The following is an 8,498-nucleotide window of genomic DNA, read 5'->3' as shown; positions in this document are numbered from 1 at the left end:
AACCAAGAGTTTTGCTCTCAAGAGTTTTGCTGTCTTACAAATATATAGTATATCAGAGGTGGTTAAAGGTTATGGAGAAAAATGAAATAGAAGAGGAAAATAAGGTTTGCTAAGGCATGGATGGGGGTTCTAGGAGTGTTATTAGTGGCCACCAAAGTATCTTATGTATCCTATTCAAGTTTAATAACAAGAGTAATAAGTAACAGCAGCCATTTATTGAGTGCCAACTACCTATTGCCTTTTATATGTGTACTTCCATGTAAATTTCACAAGTCCGGGAGGTAGGCATGATGATCCCCATTATACGCTGAAGAAACGATGATTTGATTTGCTCATCATTGGCAAGGAGATGAGCACCCAAGACTGACTCCTACTCTCTGCTTTTCTCTACACCAGTTGTTCTCAACCTTCCTAATGCCACAACCCTTTAATACAGTTCCTCATGTTGTGGTGACCCCCAACCATAAAATTATTTTCGTTGCTACTTCATAATTGTCATCTTGCTACAGTTATGAATTGTAATGTAAATATCTGATATGCAGGACATATTTTCATTGTTACAAAGGGGTCGTGACCCACAGGTTGAGAACCCTGCAATCTACACCTATCCTCTCCCTACCCCTGCAGAGCTCCATTGTCTGTGTAGTAAATCAGAAATCAATGATGATACTTTGTTTAGGAGAATATTCTCCAGATACATCTGGGTTTTTCTAACAGTTTATAAAATCCATGTGTGTGTGTTTATAGCTGAATAGTACTCCGAGGGTAAAGGACACACAGCTACAACATTGACTTTAACCTTCCACGAGCAATTCATGTACCCTAATTGTATGTACGCTCACCTTCATCAGAAATTTTTAAAAAGACTAGGCAGAGAAACAAAAGCCTGATGATGATTTCTGAGTCCTCAGTGCAGCGTCAAAGGAGAAAGAAAAAGAGAAAATGATTCCCTTTGGAGAAAAAACAGTCAGGAAATGAAGGGACACACTTGAAAGATTATGTATTTAATGTTTATGCTTCTTCCTCTTGTTCCTCAAGTTCAGTTTAGCATCCGACTGGCAAAACTGACAATTTATGAGGATCTTGGGCAAGTAACTGTGTGAAACTTCCCTGTGGCTCTAGAGATGGCAGGCAATTCATCCTACGGACTGTGGGGCTTTTAGGGTAAAATACTTCTCTAATATTTTTTCCCTTCTGCTCATGCTTTTCCCAAAGGGCAACAAATGGCAATAGTTTGCCGAGAAAGTGCTGTATATGGTCTTGATGAGACTGTTCTTCCGCCTCGAGTCACTCTGTAAGAGAAAGGGGAATGATCAATTTCCCCCCCACCCCACTTCTCTGTCCCCAAGCCTGAGTCTGAGTGTTTAGAACTCCAGTGGCCATTCCAAAGCTGTCTCTTTCTTAGACAATCCATCTTTTTTTTCAATCCTTCTCTTTTTTCCCCTGTGGCCACAGAAGAGGAAGAAAAGTACCACTTTTCTTTTTCTGTTTTTTTCCTGGTAATTATCCAGAGTTGGGGCTTCTGGGGGGAAAAGATAAACCTTAGATAGGGGTCAGGATAGTGTGGGAAGCTTTCTTGGAAAAGTGTAAAGTTGACTAAGATGATATTGGCAAGGGGAATTCTGGGCCAAAGAACAGACCCTCCCTCCTCTCATCGCCAGGTGGCATAACTAACGGCTGCCAGGCCCCCTTCTGGGTGTCTCTCGAATCTTGTTTTCCTTAACCCTCAAATACATGGGAGGGAGGCATAATTGAATCACAGAGGGGTGAGGTGACCTGCTGAAGGCCTTATTGCTGGGCTAGTAAGTGGGGGAAAGGATATTCCAGGAGAATAGGACAAAGCAGGAGAAAAAGCAGGGAGGTAAGAATCAGCTTGTGACCAAGTGTAGGTGACAGGGAGGCTCTGGAAGCTCTAACCCTAAAGGCAGTGGGAGCCCCCAGGGATGTTTAAGCTGGAGAATAGCATCACATAATCTGCACTGCAGGAGATCATTCCAGAGGATGATCTGGAGGAGGACCCAAGTGGAGACAGGGTGGCCACAGAAGAGGATCTTGTCTCAGAGACTGTGGCAGTCAATGCAGGGGTTTTGAAGCAGAGCATGATAAGATCTGTGTCCTCGGTCCTTTTCTGGAGCGGTCGCGTAGGTAGTGGATGCAGGGAGCCGGACTCCGGGCGTCATGTATTACAAATTAGCGGCTTCATGCAGAAGTTGATGGGAGCATGGGCTTCGGACGCCTATTGTCCGCAGGGATTAAAGCCTGTGGTTTCCACAGAGGCACCACCTATCATATTTGCCGCACCAACCAAACTGACCTCCGATTCCACTGCATATGATTATGCTGGGAAAAACAAGGTTCCAGAGCTGCAGAAGTTTTTCCAGAAATCCGACAGTGTGCCTGTCCACCTGAAATGAGACCTGCCTGACCAAATGCTTTACAGGACCACCATGGGGCTGACTGTGGGAGGGACCATCTACGGCCTGATCACCCTCTACATGGCTTCACAACCCAAAAACAAATGAGTTAGGCTGCAGAGGACTGGTTTGCTTTTTGGCATAAACCCTTTGAATTTTCAATATTTCTGTTAAAATTCTTATTTTACTTGGATGACCTACTTGACTTTTTTTTGCAAGAAAAACAAAGATAGGAAGATAATATTTTGGTTTATGAAATGCTCATTTGACAGTTAAAACTATTGTTTAAAGAAAAAAAAAAAGATCTGTGTCCTCAAGGAAGACACAACCCGGTGGGGATGAAGAGTTTTTGTATCTGAAGGGAGATAACGTGGCCCTGGGTGGCACAGTGCTGAGCCCTGTGTGAGTGGAGTGGTGCATTCAGATCTTATCAACAGATTCTTCCTGCTGGTTCTGCTTGGGTTGAGAGAACCAAATGAACTTGCTAAACTCCTGCTTCATTCTTACAGATCTCCTCCTCTTAAGGTGGGTGTGTATGTGTGTATACACAGGGAAGCACAACCTTGGCCACCAAATCACGAAAGAAATGTTTTTGATTGTGAGACGCTACTCCCCTCCTACCCCAGCCAATTTCCACCAGCGCACAAAAGCTGTCAAGGCACAGTCTGATGGTAGCCAGACCTGAATTCAAGTCCAAGCCCTGCCACTCCACGGTGTGACTTTGAATGGGTCATTTCCTCTCTGTGTGCCTTGGTTTTCTCGCTCGAAAAATGGGGATGATTGTGCCATCCTCCTCCTCCTAGGGTCGTCGTGAGCACGAGATGGCACTTATTTATGTATTAAACTCAGAGCCTGGTATGGGGGAAGTGCAGAATGAACATGACCATCGTTTCTTGCTGTATTCCTTGGTGTGACAGCTTCAGGTCACAGCCTGCCACAATCTCACAGTTGGAGAGCCATTTTGGATTTGACACAGATCTCAGTGTACAATATAAGAAAGCTCAAATAAATAACTAAACAAACCTGGACTGAGCTCAGTGGTCCAGAACATCGGAGTCTGAAGTGTGGCCCCAGGATCATCCCCATGAGGGCACAGCCTACGTGGACCTAGATCGGCAACACCTTGGGACTCCGTGCCTCCTGACTGTCTCTCATCATCTGAAGCCCACAGCTGAAATTTCCCAGTAGGGATCATTTGTCACACCAGCCACTGATTCCATAGACAATGAGGCTGAAACTACTTGCCAGACCTTTGGACAGATACGTTTCTTGGTTATTATCCTTGGTTCCAACCCACTCGGGGGAAAGGAGAAGTCAACGCTTACTTTCCTGCGTTAACAGTGGGCCACTGTTAGAGGCAGATCATGGCTTAGCTTTGAACCTCACTTAACTCAGAAGCTTGTCCTTGCTTCCTGCCACCCTGTTCCTCCTCTGAAGGGTTGTAAATGCTGACCTGCCAGGAAATATTTGATTGGGCTGAGGGGCGTGAAAGGAAAAGGGAAACCAGTGTATGCCCCTCATCCTCCCACACGCCATTCATTAATTCCAAGTTTCACTGAATGTTCACAATCACCCAGCAAGGCAGGCACTTTCATTCCCATTCCCACTTTAAAATGAAGTGCAGACAGCGGGAGTGAAGTGCCCCGAGACATATGGCTAGGAAGAGACTCAGACAGTACCTCATTGTACTTCTTCCTATCGATTCTCACAGTTGTTCCACTGTTCCATTTTAATAGACGGGGACACGGAGGATAGATAATGTACTTGAGAACTCACAGTGCAAAAGTGACAGAAGTAGGGTTTGAACTTAGGTCTTAAAATGCTAAACCCCAGGCTATTTACACTACAGTCTACATCCTTTCTGCCCAAAGCATGGGCTGTGAACCAGCAGGTTTAGCATTACCTGACACTTGTCAAAGATGTGGCCTCTCTGGATCCATGTAGGTCCTCTGAATTGGAGTCTGCATTTTAATATGGTCCCCAGCAGATTGCAGGTATCCTGAAGTTTAAGAAGTGATGATGTACATGGTCCACTTTGGCTGTGGAAATACGCTCAGTGAGAACAGAGACACTGTAGCAGCAGGTCTCCAGGGATGGACCCAAGGATTCATTCCCTCTGCCAGGTGCACACCACTCCTCACAGCAAGGGGCAGAATTCATTTACTCACCCTTGAATCTGGGCTGGTCTTGTGATTGGCTTTAACTATCAGAATGCACAAGAAGTGATGTTCTTGAATTTCCAAACACTTTGCACTCCCCGCCTTTGAGAACCTAGTTGTCATGCTGGGAGAAGCCCAAGCTACCTCCTGAAGACATATGAGTGGGAATCTAGGCGCTGTGGTTGATCATCCCTTTTGATTATACAGCCAACCCGAGCTGCAAGCCAGGCGAGTAAGCCATCTTGGACGTTCCACCCCAGTTAAACCTCTGATGACCTTACCCCCAGCCAACATCACATAGAAAAGAAGAATCACTCAGCTGAACCCAGTCAACCCAAGGAATTAGGAGAAATAATAAAATGGTGGTTGTTTTAAGTCACTAAATCTTGGGTGAGTGTTTATGTAGCAATAAATCATTTAAAAAGAAGTTGGTAGCTAGAAGTAGAATGCTGCCAGAATATAAACCTAAAACATGAAGCAAGGGTCTTGGAACTAGGCAGGGGGTAGAGACCTGAAATGCTCAAGGAGGTTGTAAAGGAGGCTGGGAGGTCAGTGAGGAAATTGCTATTGGAGGTAGGAGAAAATGAAACTTGAGTGATGAGCTGCCAGGACAATTAGCTAAACTGTCCCCTGCAGGAGTGTGGAGATAGAAATGGTGCCCAATGAACCTCTCATTTGGTTAGGGAGATTTCCAAGTGGACTGCTGAAAGAGCCAACTGACTTTTATCGGCTCAGAGGTAATATTTTTATTAATTAAAATTCAATGAAGTTAACAATTCGGTTCCTTAATTGCACTAGCCTCATTTCAAGTGCTCACAGGACACCCATGGCTTTTCTATTTAAGAGTAACAGAATTTTATAAAGCATCGTCACCATCGCAGAAACTTCTGCCATCCAGAATTAATCAGGAAAGTTTGGGGAAGTAGATGATACGTCCAGAGGATTACGCTAAAGCACTGGTACTCAAAGTGCGGTCTTTGGCCCAGCAACAGAAACATCACCTGAGAGCTCCCGGAGAAATGAAACTTCTCAGGCCCTGTCCAGACCTACTAAAGCAAAACTTCTGGGAGTAGCAATAGGAACCTATGTCCTGCCAAGCCCTCCCTTCCAGGTCATTCTTATGTACATGAATTTCAAGAAATAAGTACTAAACTAAAAAGGGTTAAGGAAAATGACTGTTTCACAGTTGAGGCAAAGGTCACCAGCAGAGGGGAAAGAGAACAGCCATCGCTGAGCCCTGAAGAGAACTGGAGCCCGGGAACAGTGGCTCTCAGGTGGCCGAGACGCATGGCCGTTCCAGACCCAGGGCAAAGAAGAAAGGGTTGGCAGGAAGGGCAACCAATACCCTCATCCCCTCCTTCCTCTGTCCTCTAATTTTTTAAAAACTAGACTCCCTATGGGTCCAAACTAATCAAAAGCCAGAGGACCAGGAAGTCTCCTCTGTACATGGTAAGAAGAGGATGGAGGATGTGTCTGGAAGAACAAGTGAAATCCAACCAGCACATGTGGTTTTGATGTCTTAGTTATGTTCTTAAAACAGCATTTGCTATATAGATGTATAAATATTAACATTAAAAAGATGTTAAAGTACAAGTGAAAACCTCCTTATTCACAACGTGTTGGGGCCCTGTGCTCCTGGAATGCTGTTTCACCATACAATTTTAAGAAAGAAAACAGCCACTGTTGACATTTCCTTCCTGTTTATTTTCCCCTCCACTCTCCCCTCCTCTCTCTCCCCTTCTTTTCCTCCCCTTCTCCCCTCTTCTCCCCCTCACTCTTCCCCTGTTTCTCCTCTCTTCCTTCTTCCTACCCATCTCTATATTATGTAACAACATTATAGTAAATAAAGTGTCGTATCCTGTCTTTTTCATTTTAAGCTACGTTTTGAGCATTTCCTTGTGCCATTAAGGATTCTCTGAAAACATGTTTTTTTAGCGGCTGTGCAGATGGTTTAAAGATGATTGTTATTGTAAGCTGTCTCAAATCCTTTTGGGAAGTAGGTGGTGTACAATGCATAAATTATAAATGAAAAGCAAGTTGTTCTTAATTTTACCCTCAACCTCTAAAGAGCAGGAGCTCTTTGTGTATTTGTTTCTCCAAAGCCATAGAGACAGAAGTCAGTAACAATGACCAAGGAGGAGCCCCATGGTGTGTGGTGGATGGGCATTGACCTGAGAAGGGGGTCCACACCCTAATTCTGTCTGGTTTCTGACTATGTGACCTTGGAGAAATCTCATTGGTCAAATGAGGGTGATTGGACCGGCTCAGGGTCAAGGTCCCCTTTACTTCCAACTATGATTTCTGATATAGATCTAATGGTTTTATAGATAGAAAATAGCCTCTGTCCACCTCCTCCCTGGTTCTGGGTACCTTCATTACCCCCATAAACAGCAGCAATCTCTTCCCCCCAAGAGTCTCCCTCTCTACCCTTGCCCTCTACAGTCTGTCCCTCACTACAGCTAATAGGCCTCTCATGATCAAGTGCCCTGCCACTTTCTGGTCTCCTTCCACTTTCTCCTGGTCACTTCACTCCAGCCCAAATGGCTGCTCTGCTGTTTCTTGAATCTGCTAAGCACACTCCTGCCTGATGGGCTTTGCACCTGCTCTTCCCTCTGCTCAGAATGCTGTTCTCTTAGATTTCCTGACAGCTCATGCACCTACGTCCTTCAGGGTTCTGCTGAAATGACTCTTCTCAGAGAGCCTTCCCTAAGCCCCTTCCATAAAATGGCCCATCACTCCCTATCCCCTTCTGTAGATTTATTTTCCTTAATCACAGACATGGTATCTGTAGGGGTTTATTTACTTATAATTTCTCTATCCCCACTAGAATATTTTGGGATACCAAATATTGATAGCAGGAATTTGGTCTGGTTTATTCTTTGCTGTGTCCCTTGTGCTTTGAAGTGAGTTCAGTAAATTCTCAATAAAATGCACTTCAGAGGAAGTCAATAACTTTGAATGAATGAATGAATTAAAACCTTTTGGGGAAAGTCAGTCTTCAGGAGGAACAGATGCACAAATGCCCCAAACTAATGTTTGACACAGGAGGGCTGGGCGCAGCCTGTGCTAGGGCCTGGGTATTTCATACAAATGCCCAGAGGGGTGTCATTCTGTCTGTCATCCAACCTTCTGTTCCCCCAAGACCCCCCCTCTGACGGCTCCTCCTAGTGGCTCCTCCAGCTCCCTGCATGGGGATACCCTCCTCCTGTCTTACTCTGCAGGGTGTGAGCTCCTCTGCACCCTGCAGACAACGGCAATAACCACCTTTCCTGTTTCCACAGCATTTAATGGTTTGTAATGCACTCGCCTGCACACCATCTCTTTGACTTCTGCAAGAATTCCTGGAGATAGCTGCTAATGTCTTCATTTGAGTCATTCACTCAAGCCACACACATTACTGAGCACCTCCTCTGGTGGGGACTTGGGGACACAGATGGTTCCTTCTGTCTTTGAGCTCAAAATTGAGCAGAGTATCTCTGCATCTTACGTAGTTAATCTCGTTTATTCCTCACATCAGTCTTCTGATGCAACCCTAATTTGAATCTTGCTTTACAGACGGTGTCTCAGACAACACTTTTCCCAAGGTCACACAAGCTACTGCTGAGGCCAAATTTGAACCCAGGTATGCCAGCTCCAGATCCCGTGTTCTAACCACCAGCTTCCGTGGTCTCCCAGAGCTGAAGCTGGGGGCAGAACAGGTAGGATCTTGGAAGAAGTGTTATTTAAGCTGATACATGGAGCTGCTGACGAAGAGGATGGGAAGTTATTACAGGTAGAAAGAAAAGAATGTACAGAAATTGAAGATGGGGCTCAGCACCTGTGGCTCAAGTGGCTAAGGAGCCAGCCACATACACCTAAGGTGGTGGGTTCAAATCCAGCCTGGGCCCGCCAAACAACAATGACAGCTGCAACCAAAAAAATAGCC

At 45.1% G+C, this 8,498-nt stretch overlaps 1 pseudogene; it reads left to right on the top strand.

The window, feature by feature from the left end:
- The first annotated feature begins 2,099 nt into the window (after window positions 1-2,099).
- On the top strand, window positions 2,100-2,589 carry LOC100954709 (annotated as a pseudogene).
- Window positions 2,590-8,498: the final 5,909 nt, after the last annotated feature.

The sequence above is a fragment of the Otolemur garnettii genome, unplaced genomic scaffold (assembly GCF_000181295.1).
Source record: "Otolemur garnettii isolate 467f Iridium unplaced genomic scaffold, OtoGar3 scaffold00044, whole genome shotgun sequence".
Lineage (NCBI taxonomy): Eukaryota > Metazoa > Chordata > Mammalia > Primates > Galagidae > Otolemur > Otolemur garnettii.
This window is presented reverse-complemented; position numbering and strand designations above follow the sequence as displayed.